Consider the following 15853-nt stretch of genomic DNA (forward strand, 5'->3'; position numbering starts at 1 on the left):
TAAGACTGAATCCCCAGTCTAGTCCCAAGTGCCAGTATGAGACGTTTTTAATTCATTTTAATTTGCTTTAATTCACCACTAATAAATATTTATTTTATATGCATCTTTATCTCAAAATAAAAATCCCAAAATGATTTGCTGTAAGAAAATAAAGAAGAAAAGCACATAATGAGATATGTGACTCAGATGTCAGGAAGTTGCCCAGTGGATTTTGTACGAATTGAAGTTCCTAAGATATAAGCAATGCCTGTGTGCTATCTGTCTGTTCCAATACCCTAGCGGGCACAGTGAACTAGTGGCTACTAGTGGCTAGGGGACATATTAATATGTGTAAATAATATATATATATATTAAAATAATTGAATATAGATGAAGGCAGTCTGCAAGAGTGGCTGGATATCTATGGATATTACTTCAGGGAAAGTATTTAACTCGACAACCTTCCTTGCTCATTTTGACACTACTTTGCTCAGGTAATCATTCATTTACCACCAGTTACACAGTTTTTTTTCTAACCATTTGTACCTAATCCTGCTCTTCAAGTTTAAACTGTATAAATCTGTAAATGTATATTCATACTTTAGAACATGATGGTCAGGTAAATAATAACTTATACTCTAGTTTGTCATACTCCTCCTCCACTTTTCACATTTCTCACTCTGCAGAGTTTGTCGTCCACAAAAGAGGAAAGAAGGAGAGAGATCACACATTATCAAACATAGGTGTTACTTTTTGTTGTTTATTCTCTTTTTATTCTTAATTATTCTAGATTTTTATTATACAAATATATTATACATAGCAAATGTAATTATTAGTTTTTAAAAGAAAATACACTGTACACAATATATAGACAAACTTCAATTGCAATTTTAGCTTAAGGGTTGTTGTAAACCAATATATCTGTTTTTTACTCCCACTATTGACAGTATGCATGTTTGCTTACTCATTCATGTCATTAATTTATTCATATTATGTTAATATTATTTAATATTATATTTTTATATTATATAACATATTGTGATATATAAAATAATATAATATATAATATAATAATATAATAAATATCAAAATAGTATACATATATTTTATAATTAGAGAAAAATTTGTCATTGTTAAAAATTAAACTTAATTAATTGTCCAGAAAGTAAGCATGTGACCTGCTAAGTGGTAGGCAAACATTTTATCCCTGTACATTTCAAACTATGAACATTTCATTTTCTAGTACAACAATAACAACAGCAAAATGTAGTCAAAATGAACATGTGAAAGCATTTCCAAAATAACCACAACTAAATGAGTTAAAGAATTGGATGCCGATGTTTACTAAGAAAGTGGAATACACTACCACTTTCAGTTATAGTATATAAATATAGACATATCAATAAATTAATATTGTTCATAATGTTCAGACACTTATTTTTATTTTACTCAGATTTCCCTTTAATTACATGTTTTCATATTAATATTCCCTTTAAAGTGGGTTTAAAAATGAATATTTTCACATTTTACATTATCTAATGTACAGTACCACAAGTGGCACCTACAATATTTATCGTCTGTAGCCATTGGATCACATAGAATTACTCAGCACTAGGTTATTGCTGCAATAAGTTTTAATGCGTATTCTGAATGGCTGTGGTATGAAAATAAGTTGTGGAAGGAATTTCTTGAGAAAATAAAAATAGAATTCCTCATTATATCAAAACTGAAAACTTTTTATTCAGGAACAAACAATGCATAAACTGCCTTCAGAGGCAGAAATGTCTTTATTAATAATTATTATATAATAATTATTAAATATTTATATAATAATACTTATTATATTTATTAATACTATTCTAATAACTATAATAGTATTTAGCATCCATGACGCAAATTAGTAGAAAGTGGTTATAGCCAGACCTAGTGTTAGACCTAGTGTTAAACCTACTACCTAAAGTTAGACCTAGTGTTCAAATGTGGTACGGTCAAGACTATGAATGAAATTTACCCACAGAATTAGAAATCAGCAATGTGTTTTTAAAAAAAGATGGTCAAAATGTGAAGGACTACATTTTGAGTCTCTTGATAGTGGGACAGTAACAAAGATGCCACAGACAAGAAAAATGATCTACTAGTTTCTTGACTTTCTATATGCCTCCCTTCATTTTTTGTTTTGTATTTTTGTTTCCTTTTTTGACGTGCAGTGTGTGAAAAGGGGAATATTGTGTGTCTTAACACCACTATAGAAACAATAAAAAAAGAAATTACCAGTCTTAACTTACCTTAGTTGTTAATTGTTAATTTACAGTTGGGATGCATCAGAGCCACAAAGAACAGTTTTACTGCTGAATCCCCCAGTTTATTGACACTCAGATCCAGCTCTCTTAGATTGGAGTGTTGACTGTAGAACAGAGACCAGATCCTCACAACATCTCTCTGTTAGTTTACAGCTCCCCATCCTGCAGACAAAAAGGAGCACAGCAGCTTGACTACAGCACCCAACTAGGAAATAATACACGTCATGTCTATACCCATCTTAGAGTCCACGGGTGAAATGAGAATGATGATACAATTTTAGGACTCAAAAGGGGGAAACAGAGACACACGTGGAGCTACAGTGAAAGGAAAAGGGAAACAAAAAGAGACTTTGACTCATAGACTCACATGTCTCATTGTGAAAACAGCAGACCTCTTCAAACAAAATTGTTTGTTATTTTTTATTATTATTATTTATTTCCACAATTTTACTACAGGAATTCTAGCTAGATCTTGCTCTTAACCAACCCTTCAATCTCTCACCAACTCTACAAACCTAAAAATAGGGCCAACAAGGCAACCCTGTCTTGTGCCATTGAACAGATAAACGTAATTGCAGGATAAATGATTAGTTCAGACCAAGGCATTGAGAGAGCTATAAAGCACTCTAATACAAGAGATAAAGTCTGGACCAAACTCAAATTCTCCAGAGTCTCAGATTAAACAAATGAATAATGTCACTCCACCTGGTCAAGTGCTTTCTCTGAATCAGATTATGAATAACCTGGACATCATCCCATGGACATGGACTTGGACACAAAAGCCTCAGATTAAAATAAAGACCTTAAGGAATCCTGTTTGGTATGGCAAAATAACTGAGTGGACCTCAACCTCAACCTCAACTTTCACACCAGTACTTTGGTCAATACCTTACCATCACAACAGAGAGGAGATAAGAACTGCAGTCTAAAAGATCTTTGTCTTTTTTTTTTGTTTGGAAAAGAAGAGTACAAATTTGCTCTTCTCAGTTATACAAAAACTAGAGCTAAAACTACAGGAGCAGTTTGTCCATGACAACAATAAACTGTGTCTTTGGCTGTGTGTTGCAGGACGAGAAGATGCTGGCCCTGCAAGTTTACAGACAACTGAGTGGATTTAGGTTTGTGACTCACAGCCACAATAGAGTTTGAATGTCAGCATTAAAAAGGCAATGTAAAGGTTTTCCATTTCCAAAATACAGCTGCCATTGTAGCTGCAGCTATATCATCCAAAGAAAACGGAATCTGCAGTTTGGGAGACTCCTTCTGCTGGAGCTTCTGAGGTTCTACCTTTAGGTTCAGACATTCTGTTAAATACAGTAGAGTCAATAATAATACAAGAATTGTTCAAATAATAAAAAATGAAAAGTGTGCTAGAGCAGAGGATGAACATGTCTACTCCATTGAGCACCTAACGAGACGTCCCCTCACAGGGACAGTTTGACTCATCATCTTATCTTGATGTACAATGTGTGAAGTAAATGTGAGGTACAGATGCAGCCATTCAAAATGGGTGAGGTATTTCACGGCATACCGCGACACGCCCACCGGGGTATCACGCGGTATCACGTGGGTCACGTGACTAGCTATCCGGCGTCGCCTTGTAAAACCGCCAGGGGGAGCTTAACCTCTCATGTACAGCATTCGAGCCTTTAATTTTGAACTGTGTATTACAGCATGTTAATCATCAGTCATTCAAATGTTGGTATATTTTATGAAAGCAAGATTGCTCAGTTGGACAAAAGTACACAACCTACCTTTATCAGAAATATTTATGCATCAAAGCCTTTACTGAAGATATTACTAATAGTATTAATAATGGATGACTTTGGACAAGCTGTATACTCAAAGTATAATTTCTTTAGCACATTTGTACAAGCACTTGGAATCTGTCCAGGCCATACTTTGTCAGGCATTTTGTTTTACTTCAACGGGCATAAAAACTTCCTTGCTTTTAACAGGGCGTTTCATAATTTCTAACTACGAAAATGATTTAAAATGCGACACCTATCATGAAAAGAAAAAAATACACACCAGTATTCCATTTCTCCCTAAACATTGTAAGCTTCGAAGTCTTTAACTAACGTGATACCGGAGTCAACAAGCATACTTTTAGAATTTGATTTAAAGGGAATATAATATGGAATCGCGTATCTCAAGAATTTAATAACGGTATGATTATATCCGTGTACTGCGGGAGGGCTGTTTCGCCTGCCTGCTTATGCGAGCTGTCTTGTAGCCTACTGGTCTAGTTGCGTGACTACCAACTGGCAGGTTGTGTGTTCGAATCCAGCTGGTGCTGGACCTTTCAGTTTTTTATTTATTTATTTTTTAATCGCGTAACATAAACATATTACCGTATGCAAACTGTACTGTATACAATATGTATATGTATATTTAATGTCTTAACTGTGCCCGTTTAAGTATTGAATATTCATATCTAATTTTACCACTGAAGGGAAATCTTAACATAAACATACAGTATATGGCTGGTCTCGGTACTTTAAAGAAAAAAATACGCACCAGTATTCCATTTCTCCCTAAACATTGTAAGCTTCGAATGAAACCACTAAATAAAGACATAAATATAGAAATCTTAAGATTTGTTTTATTTAATGTTGGTAGCAGGATGAACTGTCAGAGTGTATATTTTGTCGCAAAGTTGCTACAAGATGTTAACAGTGAAAAAGGTATTTAGAAATGAGTTAATTCAAGATGAAAAAGAAAACATACACGAAACATGGTTTCATTACGACCAGAATCGGTCTTGAGATATTTTTAACTTGATTTACAGTATTTGAGAGGTATGTCTTAACACCGATACTACAGTGCTTAAGTACTGCTCACGTATATGTTTCTAGGTTTATATTATGCATTTCATACGGTCAAATTACTTTTGAGCAACTAATAAGAAGCGCGAAACGGTATGCGTTTTAGTTTCGTTTTGTGCTGGAACCCGTGGATTGATTAGAGATATCAAGTACATACAAGTCATTTTTTAAATGTTGTAGTTCGTCTTGAAAAAATGTTACGAGTACATCATCTATCAACAATTACACAGGTTCTGTTTCCATATTGCGGATTTTGGTTAGGTACAGTATTATCAAATCCAGTGGCGCTGTGTGTTACTTTACTGATTCCCAATCTGTGATTGAAACCTGTAAAACCGGTTTAATTCGTCACAGCCAGCACTCTTCAGGTGTGAGGGTCTTCTGCTCAGAATGAAACGCTAAAATGTTTGTGTATATTCTAATGGTAGTGGGGGCAGGGTGTGTGGGAACAGGTTTGTTCTTCACACCTGAAACATTTTCTCTGAAAGGATTTTCTTAGCAGTTTAACCGATCTTGTTACAGCATGTTACAGTTTACTATTATTAACCATATTAATTTTAAGTGCTTAATGTAAAATCTTGTAAAAATATATTTTCATTGTTCAAATATACATTAAGTCTGACTATCATATAATAAGTTAAATACAAAACTAAAGAAAAAATAGGGTTAAATATAATTCAAAATATTTTGCTAACAATGTTAACTGTTTATGAATAATAAAATGTATTAACTAAGGAGTAGGATGGCACAGTTGTTAGCATGTTTTTTGTTTTGTTTCTTTTTCATAAATACAACAGTAGTACCTGATGTCTCAGCGCCTTTCAAAATTAAATTATGCATGCAAACCTGTGAACTAGAAAGATAACTAAGATATCCATCCATTTATAATGGTGGCAAAGTGGTTAGCATTGCTATCTTGGAGCACTGGGGTCCTAGATTCAATTCCTGCCATCCTGTGTGTGTGGGGTTTGCATGTTCTCTCTGGGTTACATGGTTTTTCTCCGTATGTGTGATATGACTCCCTCTCGCACTCCAAAACATACTGGTAAGTTAATTGGTTTATGGGAAAACTGGCCCTGGTGTGTGTGTGTTTGTGTCTGTCTGTCCTGTGATGGACTGGCGCTATGTCCAGGGTGTATTCTGCCTTGTGTCCGTTGCTTACTGGGATAGGCTCCAAATCCTCAGTACTGGATAAAGAGATTAGAAATAGATGGACTATACACAGTGTTAGAAACCCACTATGAAATGGCAGCATCTCACTGAGAATAAAATATTTTATAGTGCTGGCCTTTCCACCTCTCTTGCACATCAGTATCCATACCTAGTTATTTAAACAAATTACCTCTAATTATAAACATCTTAATATGCTGGCTCTGTGGATCCGCATCAGCTATGTTTGCCCATTCCTTCAATTCATGTGCATCCAACACAAAGTTCAATACTAGTAACTGCACAAAATCTAAAATACAATCCTCATTTCAGTATCTATGTAAACATATAGTCTGTTAACTTCATCATCTTCATCAAAAGTATGCCTAACCCCATTAGGAAGTGTTCTTGTTATCAGTGTATTCCTTAGCTTTCCCAAAATTATCTTCTTCTTACCAACATCTCTAGTCTTTTATCCTGCAATAACTCAGCCAACACTTAAATCCCCAAAAGCTGCTTGTGTTAATTTCTTTAAATCACAAATATCATGTGTAAATACTGGCCATTTAATACTCTGCATTGTGGGATAATAGTTTATTTTAAAGGGAACTAGAGAAACTAAGAACTAGAGAAATTAAGAAAGGCTTTTTTTTCCTAGAATTAATAAATGCACATCCTGTTCACTGGGGAAATTAAATCCACAATGAGCAATCTTCAATATGTTCAGAATATGACAGCGAGAATCCTATCAGGGATGCATTACACCTGTTTTCAAGTCCTTGCACTGGTTACCTATCAGGTTTCGAGTCAACTTCAAATTCCTCATCCTCATTCTGTACCTACAGTATATGGCTTATTATCTGTCTACTCCCCCACCTTTGTCTGTCTGACTCTGGTCTTCTAGCTGTCCTCAAGAACATCTACATTCTGTGGGTGACAGGGTCTTCTCCAGCTGCACCCCAGAGCTCTCAATTTGTATTCCCAGTGATATCAGTCACGTACCCTGAGTGCATTTAAATCTAACCTCAGAACCTTTCTTTTCAGAAGACTTAGTGTCTGTATCTGCTTCATTTTCTAATTTTGGTCGCACCTCTAACTGCTTGTCTTTCTTATATGTATTTACTTTGTAATCTGTGGTCCTTTTAACTGTTTTTACATCTACTGTATTGCTTTGAGATGCCACCTTTAATGGTGATATATCAAATAAAGTTTTTTATTATTGTTATAGGGAAACATGATCAGATTTTCCCTGGTTCAGAAAAAAAGATCTAAAGTATACTAGTTTGTCACTCTTCTCATTCCCTTTGCTAAATGACTTTTCATACTAATCTGATCAATCTAACTGCCAGTTTTCTGTGCTTTCTCTATCCTGCTAGATTTGCAATTATTCTGAAAATTTTCATCTTGAAATAACTCATTTCTAAATACCCTTTTCACTGTTAACATCTTGCAGCAACCCTGCGACAAAATATACACTTAGCTCAACCTGACAGTTCATCCTGCTACCAACATTAAATAAAACAAATCTTAAGATTTCTATATTTATGTCTTTATTTAGTGGTTTCATTAGTGACAAAGGCTAAACTTTCTTGGAAAAATGTCTTTTATGTGTTGCGGAAAAAACTGACTTGCTTTAACAAAATATGTTTACAAGTCCTTTCACCTGGCAGTTTACCTAAATGCCCAACTATCTGAGAAGCCCTCCATGAAACCATAGTTGCTATTAATTCATTTAGGGCTCACTGACAGAATTGCTGTTTTTTATGCATGCTAATTTCTGATTCCTCAGTCTGTTTCATGTTTATAGATAAGACTATTGATCGCGAAGGGAAATTGATGTACATGTTTACATGTTCTTTTGTAACATAGACCTTTTTGTGATTTTTTTGTATATCTAAGCAAGTGTTCCTGCATCCCTCTTCTGCACTATAGGCATGGCTTTTATTCTGTTTGCTCCATTTCTAAAACGTTTTGCTCATGTGCATTTTTGTATTTTTTTACACCTCTAGCACTTTAACGTCCTGAATTTTCATTTGCCTTAATTTGTAGAATGAATTTGAGTTTTAGCCTTAAAAATCTTAAGTTTTCACTATCTTTTGTTTCTTGTCCTACAACTGTTATTATTGATCACCATGACTTCATTCAGCCTTTCCTGAACGTCTATGACAGGCAGAGAGAGTGCTGTTTCTGGTGCGATCTTTTGCAGCTGACATTTCACTGTTTTAAACGAACAAGAAATTAGATTGCTCATAAATCACTTATTCTATATAAATACAGCGTAATTGCCCTCCGAAAATCCTATTTTTCTTGTTCGTTTTAGAGACCTTGATCGAAACTGATTTTAGATGTCAGAAAGGATTTATTTTCTCTGTATTTCCTACATTGCTTTGTCGAGATTTTAACTTTATTTTTAGGCTCAGATTTCAACTATAAATCATACACTAATTATTAGCAGTAAATACTGATGTTTTGCTCCCTCTTACCACAAAAATATATATGTTTTGTAGCTGGGATGAACTTTATTTCGTACGCGTAGCTACTGCGATTTGGACACGAAGCGGTTAAAGATGGCGGCAAATCAGGCACCCAGAGGGGGGGGGGGGGCGTCTTCTCGCCTCCATAACTAAAATGCCAAATAGGAGTGGCTTAAGCGACATACACAGTCGTGTGACTGACAGTTTGAGGTAGCCTATCGTGTAAATTTCGCTTTGTTGCTGATAGGTTAAGCTTTCGAAACTCTGCCCCAAAGTCATGTGACTGATTTTTCGCCCTGTTTCGTTGGTTAAACGCAATGATCACAAGCACCACCATGGTTACTGGGATGTGTAGTTTTTAATTCCGTTTGAATTATAACTGTACGTACTGTCTTCATATTTGGCCAGGGCTTTAAAGAGAAGGCGCGCCAAAAAATTTCGGTGCCGTCGTCTCCGCTTTAAAGGTACCCCCGTGCTGGAAGAATTTGACCTCGGAACGTTTGCCCAGCGTACTTAAACTTAATATGGTCAGTAACGGTAAACAGTAACATGGTAAGAAGGAGCACGTACAAACGTTTTCGAAATAACCACATGTAAGACTCTGATCCTAAAAAAACATATCTCCCCTTTTTATAAAACGACTTGGTTGAAAACTGTTCCAGAGCCACTGTTGTTTCATCAGTTTTAGTGTTTACATTAGCGACAAAGGCTAAACTTTTAGCTTCAGTAACGTGTACATATCTCCCCTTTTTATAAAACGACTTGGTTGAAAACTGTTCCAGAGCCACTGTTGTTTCATCAGTGAAAAGTACATCATGAAATGCCTCTCCCTGTTCAATCCACTGGAAAAAGAAAAGGAGCATAAAGCTTCTGATGGTCATAAACGATATTCATTTAGGAGCAGCATCAGAGGTATGTTTTTAACTGCACTGCATTGGAGAGAATACCATAGTGTGTTTTTTTTTTTACTCCCTGGCGGAAACTGGCTTCCAGAAGAATCAGTATGGCTCAGAGATTAAATAAAACTTCACAGACATTAACGAAGAGCATAACGCGTGTACTGTATACACTGCAAGTACAACCCAACTCTCTGCAGGAGTGCTGGCTGTGACGAATTGAACCGGTTTCACGGGTATTTTCAAAGTAGGAGGCGAGATTTCCAGCGAAAGACACCCCCCCCCCCCCCTCAAAAACCCAGTAAATACAGTACTTACTAGTTAAAGGCTAGGCTCCCGACTACGGCGAAAGGAACCCTTCTTTCATTAGAAGACAATGAACATATTTTAGCCCTGAATGAATTAATAGCAAACATAGTTTACATAAAAGACATTTTTCCAAGAAAGTTTAGCCTTTGTCACTAATGAAACCACTAAATAAAGACATATATAGAAAAATCTTAAGATTTTTAAAATACATGACTTTGCTAAAATTTATTTGAAAATAAAAACAATTACAACCGCCAGGGGAGAGAGAGAACAGGGGAGGGATGTTGGTTTTGCATAAGGGGCGGGGCTATGGAAAGTAGGTATGTTTGGGAATGTGTAGTTACATGTTCTGGCTGTTTGTGAATTATCGTTGTTGAGTATGGAGTGCTGAGGTATTGATTTTGTGTAATGCTTTATGTTGAAAATTGAGGTGGATTTTGTTTATGATAAACAGGATAAACTGGGATGGGAGGAAGGTTTGGTTTTGCATAAGGGGCGGGATTATGATAATTGGAGGACTTGCGAGTGTAAAATGGTTTGATTATTTGATTTTGTATTGTGGTTGTTATCTATGTTTTTGGTTGGTATTATGTTTATATGGTTGTTTTTGTTGGTTGGTTGTTATTATGGTTATTAATAATACGATCTATAGTTGAAATCTGAGCCTAAATAAAAAGAAAAAGCAAGTGATTAGGTTTATGAGCAATCTAATTACTTATTCGTTTAAAAAGCTATATAAAATAAAGTTTATTATTAATTTGCTGGACAGAGCGGTGAACATCTTTTTACTTATGCATAAGACAAAGATAACGATCCTGATCAGTTTAGAAATCTGTGTACGCTGTAAGGTTTTTATTTCTTAAACTTTTAAAATACACGTTTAGAATTGAAAGAAATCCTCTTCCTGGTATAGCAAACCAGCACGTCTTTTTTCTCCAATCAGAGGGGTGTCAGATGGTGTCAGCCAATCACCATTCTGCGTTGGGTAGCAACGGGTGACTGTTCTCAGGCGGAAGATGTAAACAGCTTAATGTTCGTGTTAAATATTTTTTTTTTAATTAAAATTCATTCTATACAGCAATCGCATATTTGGGTACCGTTTCATAAAACTTTCATGCTTAAAATGTTTAGGGAGAAATGGAAGACTGGTGTGTATTTTTTCTTTAAACTACCAAGACCAGCCATACACAGTACAGTTTACATACATACAGTAATGTTTTAAATTAATATCGTTTATGACCTTCAGATGCGTTATGCTCCTCTTCTTTTTATGCTCAGCTACTAAAATTTCCCTTTAGTGGTAAAATCCATATAAATATTCAAAACTAAGCGGATTAAAATGTGCACAGTAAAGACATTAAATGATTCAATCTTTGCACTACCAACCAATGCACCACGAGTGCCCCTGTCGGTCATTTTGGCCAGCCAATCACTTGCCCTGCGGTATGCTCTGGTGCCCCGCGGTGGCTTGTGGGTAGGTTACCGTACCGCGGGTTTTTACCGCGCATTTTGAATGGCTGCATCTGTATATTTGTGCTGAATAACACGTTTTGACAACTTCTGCACACTGGGGTTAAGGGCTGACTCAGTGGGCTATTCTGAGCCAGGCAGTTACACTGTGATTCCAAGGGCTGAGAAAACGCGTTTATTTCGGGCTGAAAAACACGTTTTGAAAAGTGTGCTGTTCCTGCCCTATAACTTACATGTTGGTGAACAAAGTGCCAAAACGTGTTTATTTGTGCTGAAAAACACGTTTTGACAACGTCTGCACACTGGGGTTAAGGGCTGACTCAGTGGGCTCTTCTGAGCCAGTCAGTTACACTGTGATTCCAAGGGCTGAGAAAACGCGTTTATTTCGGGCTGAAAAACACGTTTTGAAAAGTGTTCTGTTCCTGCCCTATAACTTACATGTTGGTGACCAAAGTTGCCAAAACGTGTTTATTTGTGCTGAAAAACACGTTTTGACAACTTCTGCACACTGGGGTTAAGGGCTGACTCAGTGGGCTATTCTGAGCCAGTCAGTTACACTGTGATTCCAAGGGTTGAGAAAACGCGTTTATTTCGGGCTGAAAAACACGTTTTGAAAAGTGTTCTGTTCCTGCCCTATAACTTATATGTTGGTGACCAAAGTTGCCAAAACGTGTTTATTTGTGCTGAAAAACACGTTTTGACAACTTCTGCACACTGGGGTTAAGGGCTGACTCAGTGGGCTCTTCTGAGCCAGTCAGTTACACTGTAATTCCAAGGGCTGAGAAAACGCGTTTATTTCGGGCTGAAAAACACGTTTTGAAAAGTGTTCTGTTCCTGACCTATAACTTACATGTTGGTGACCAAAGTTGCCAAAACGTGTATATTTGTGCTGAATAACACGTTTTGACAACTTCTGCACACTGGGGTTAAGGGCTGACTCAGTGGGCTATTCTGAGCCAGTCAGTTACACTGTGATTCCAAGGGTTGAGAAAACGCGTTTATTTCGGGCTGAAAAACAAGTTTTGAAAAGTGTTCTGTTCCTGCCCTATAACTTATATGTTGGTGACCAAAGTTGCCAAAACGTGTTTATTTGTGCTGAAAAACACGTTTTGACAACTTCTGCACACTGGGGTTAAGGGCTGACTCAGTGGGCTCTTCTGAGCCAGTCAGTTACACTGTAATTCCAAGGGCAGAGAAAACGCGTTTATTTCGGGCTGAAAAACACGTTTTGAAAAGTGTTCTGTTCCTGACCTATAACTTACATGTTGGTGACCAAAGTTGCCAAAACGTGTATATTTGTGCTGAATAACACGTTTTGACAACTTCTGCACACTGGGGTTAAGGGCTGACTCAGTGGGCTATTCTGAGCCAGGCAGTTACACTGTGATTACAAGGGCTGAGAAAACGCGTTTATTTCGGGCTGAAAAACACGTTTTGAAAAGTGTGCTGTTCCTGCCCTATAACTTACATGTTGGTGAACAAAGTGCCAAAACGTGTTTATTTGTGCTGAAAAACAAGTTTTGACAACGTCTGCACACTGGGGTTAAGGGCTGACTCAGTGGGCTCTTCTGAGCCAGTCAGTTACACTGTGATTCCAAGGGCTGAGAAAACGCGTTTATTTCGGGCTGAAAAACACGTTTTGAAAAGTGTTCTGTTCCTGCCCTATAACTTACATGTTGGTGACCAAAGTTGCCAAAACGTGTTTATTTGTGCTGAAAAACACGTTTTGACAACTTCTGCACACTGGGGTTAAGGGCTGACTCAGTGGGCTCTTCTGAGCCAGTCAGTTACACTGTAATTCCAAGGGCAGAGAAAACGCGTTTATTTCGGGCTGAAAAACACGTTTTGAAAAGTGTTCTGTTCCTGACCTATAACTTACATGTTGGTGACAAAAGATGCCAAAACGTGTTTATTTGTGCTGAAAAACACGTTTTGACAACTTCTGCACACTGGGGTTAAGGGCTGACTCAGTGGGCTCTTCTGAGCCAGTCAGTTACACTGTGATTCCAAGGGTTTAGAAAACGCGTTTATTTCGGGCTGAAAAACACGTTTTGAAAAGTGTTCTGTTCCTGCCCTATAACTTACATGTTGGTGACCAAAGTTGCCAAAACGTGTTTATTTGTGCTGAAAAACACGTTTTGACAACTTCTGCACACTGGGGTTAAGGGCTGACTCAGTGGGCTCTTCTGAGCTAGTCAGTTACACTGTAATTCCAAGGGTTGAGAAAACGCGTTTATTTCGGGCTGAAAAACACGTTTTGAAAAGTGTTCTGTTCCTGCCCTATAACTTACATGTTGGTGACCAAAGTTGCCAAAACGTGTTTTTTTGTGCTGAAAAACACGTTTTGACAACTTCTGCACACTGGGGGTAAGGGCTGACTCAGAGGGCTATTCTGAGCCCAGCAGTTACACTGTGATACCAAGGGCTGAGAAAACGCGTTTATTTCGGGCTGAAAAACACGTTTTGAAAAGTGTTCTGTTCCTGCCCTATAACTTACCTGTTGGTGACCAAAGTTGCCAAAACGTGTTTATTTGTGCTGAAAAACACGTTTTGACAACTTCTGCACACTGGGGTTAAGGGCTGACTCAGTGGGCTCTTCTGAGCCAGTCAGTTACACTGTAATTCCAAGGGCTGAGAAAACGCGTTTATTTCGGGCTGAAAAACACGTTTTGAAAAGTGTTCTGTTCCTGACCTATAACTTACATGTTGGTGACCAAAGATGCCAAAAAGTGTTTATTTGTGCTGAAAAACACGTTTTGACAACTTCTGCACACTGGGGTTAATGGCTGACTCAGTGGGATCTTCTGAGCCAGTCAGTTACACTGTAATTCCAAGGGCTGCGAAAACGCGTTTATTTCGGGCTGAAAAACACGTTTTGAAAAGTGTTCTGTTCCTGACCTATAACTTACATGTTGGTGACCAAAGTTGCCAAAACGTGTTTATTTGTGCTGAAAAACACGTTTTGACAACTTCTGCACACTGGGGTTAAGGGCTGACTCAGTGGGCTCTTCTGAGCCAGTCAGTTACACTGTGATTCCAAGGGTTGAGAAAACGCGTTTATTTCGGGCTGAAAAACACGTTTTGAAAAGTGTGCTGTTCCTGCCCTATAACTTACATGTTGGTGAACAAAGTGCCAAAACGTGTTTATTTGTGCTGAAAAACAAGTTTTGACAACGTCTGCACACTGGGGTTAAGGGCTGACTCAGTGGGCTCTTCTGAGCCAGTCAGTTACACTGTGATTCCAAGGGCTGAGAAAACGCGTTTATTTCGGGCTGAAAAACACGTTTTGAAAAGTGTTCTGTTCCTGCCCTATAACTTACATGTTGGTGACCAAAGTTGCCAAAACGTGTTTATTTGTGCTGAAAAACACGTTTTGACAACTTCTGCACACTGGGGTTAAGGGCTGACTCAGTGGGCTCTTCTGAGCCAGTCAGTTACACTGTAATTCCAAGGGCAGAGAAAACGCGTTTATTTCGGGCTGAAAAACACGTTTTGAAAAGTGTTCTGTTCCTGACCTATAACTTACATGTTGGTGACAAAAGATGCCAAAACGTGTTTATTTGTGCTGAAAAACACGTTTTGACAACTTCTGCACACTGGGGTTAAGGGCTGACTCAGTGGGCTCTTCTGAGCCAGTCAGTTACACTGTAATTCCAAGGGCTGAGAAAACGCGTTTATTTCGGGCTGAAAAACACGTTTTGAAAAGTGTTCTGTTCCTGACCTATAACTTACATGTTGGTGACCAAAAATGCCAAAACGTGTTTATTTGTGCTGAAAAACACGTTTTGACAACTTCTGCACACTGGGGTTAAGGGCTGACTCAGTGGGCTCTTCTGAGCCAGTCAGTTACACTGTGATTCCAAGGGTTTAGAAAACGCGTTTATTTCGGGCTGAAAAACACGTTTTGAAAAGTGTTCTGTTCCTGCCCTATAACTTACATGTTGGTGACCAAAGTTGCCAAAACGTGTTTATTTGTGCTGAAAAACACGTTTTGACAACTTCTGCACACTGGGGTTAAGGGCTGACTCAGTGGGCTCTTCTGAGCTAGTCAGTTACACTGTAATTCCAAGGGTTGAGAAAACGCGTTTATTTCGGGCTGAAAAACACGTTTTGAAAAGTGTTCTGTTCCTGCCCTATAACTTACATGTTGGTGACCAAAGTTGCCAAAACGTGTTTATTTGTGCTGAAAAACACGTTTTGACAACTTCTGCACACTGGGGGTAAGGGCTGACTCAGAGGGCTATTCTGAGCCCAGCAGTTACACTGTGATACCAAGGGCTGAGAAAACGCGTTTATTTCGGGCTGAAAAACACGTTTTGAAAAGTGTTCTGTTCCTGCCCTATAACTTACCTGTTGGTGACCAAAGTTGCCAAAACGTGTTTATTTGTGCTGAAAAACACGTTTTGACAACTTCTGCACACTGGGGTTAAGGGCTGACTCAGTGGGCT

This window comes from Lepisosteus platostomus, chromosome 16 (assembly GCF_059453375.1).
Source record: "Lepisosteus platostomus isolate fLepPlt1 chromosome 16, fLepPlt1.hap1, whole genome shotgun sequence".
Classification (NCBI taxonomy): Eukaryota; Metazoa; Chordata; class Actinopteri; order Semionotiformes; family Lepisosteidae; genus Lepisosteus; species Lepisosteus platostomus.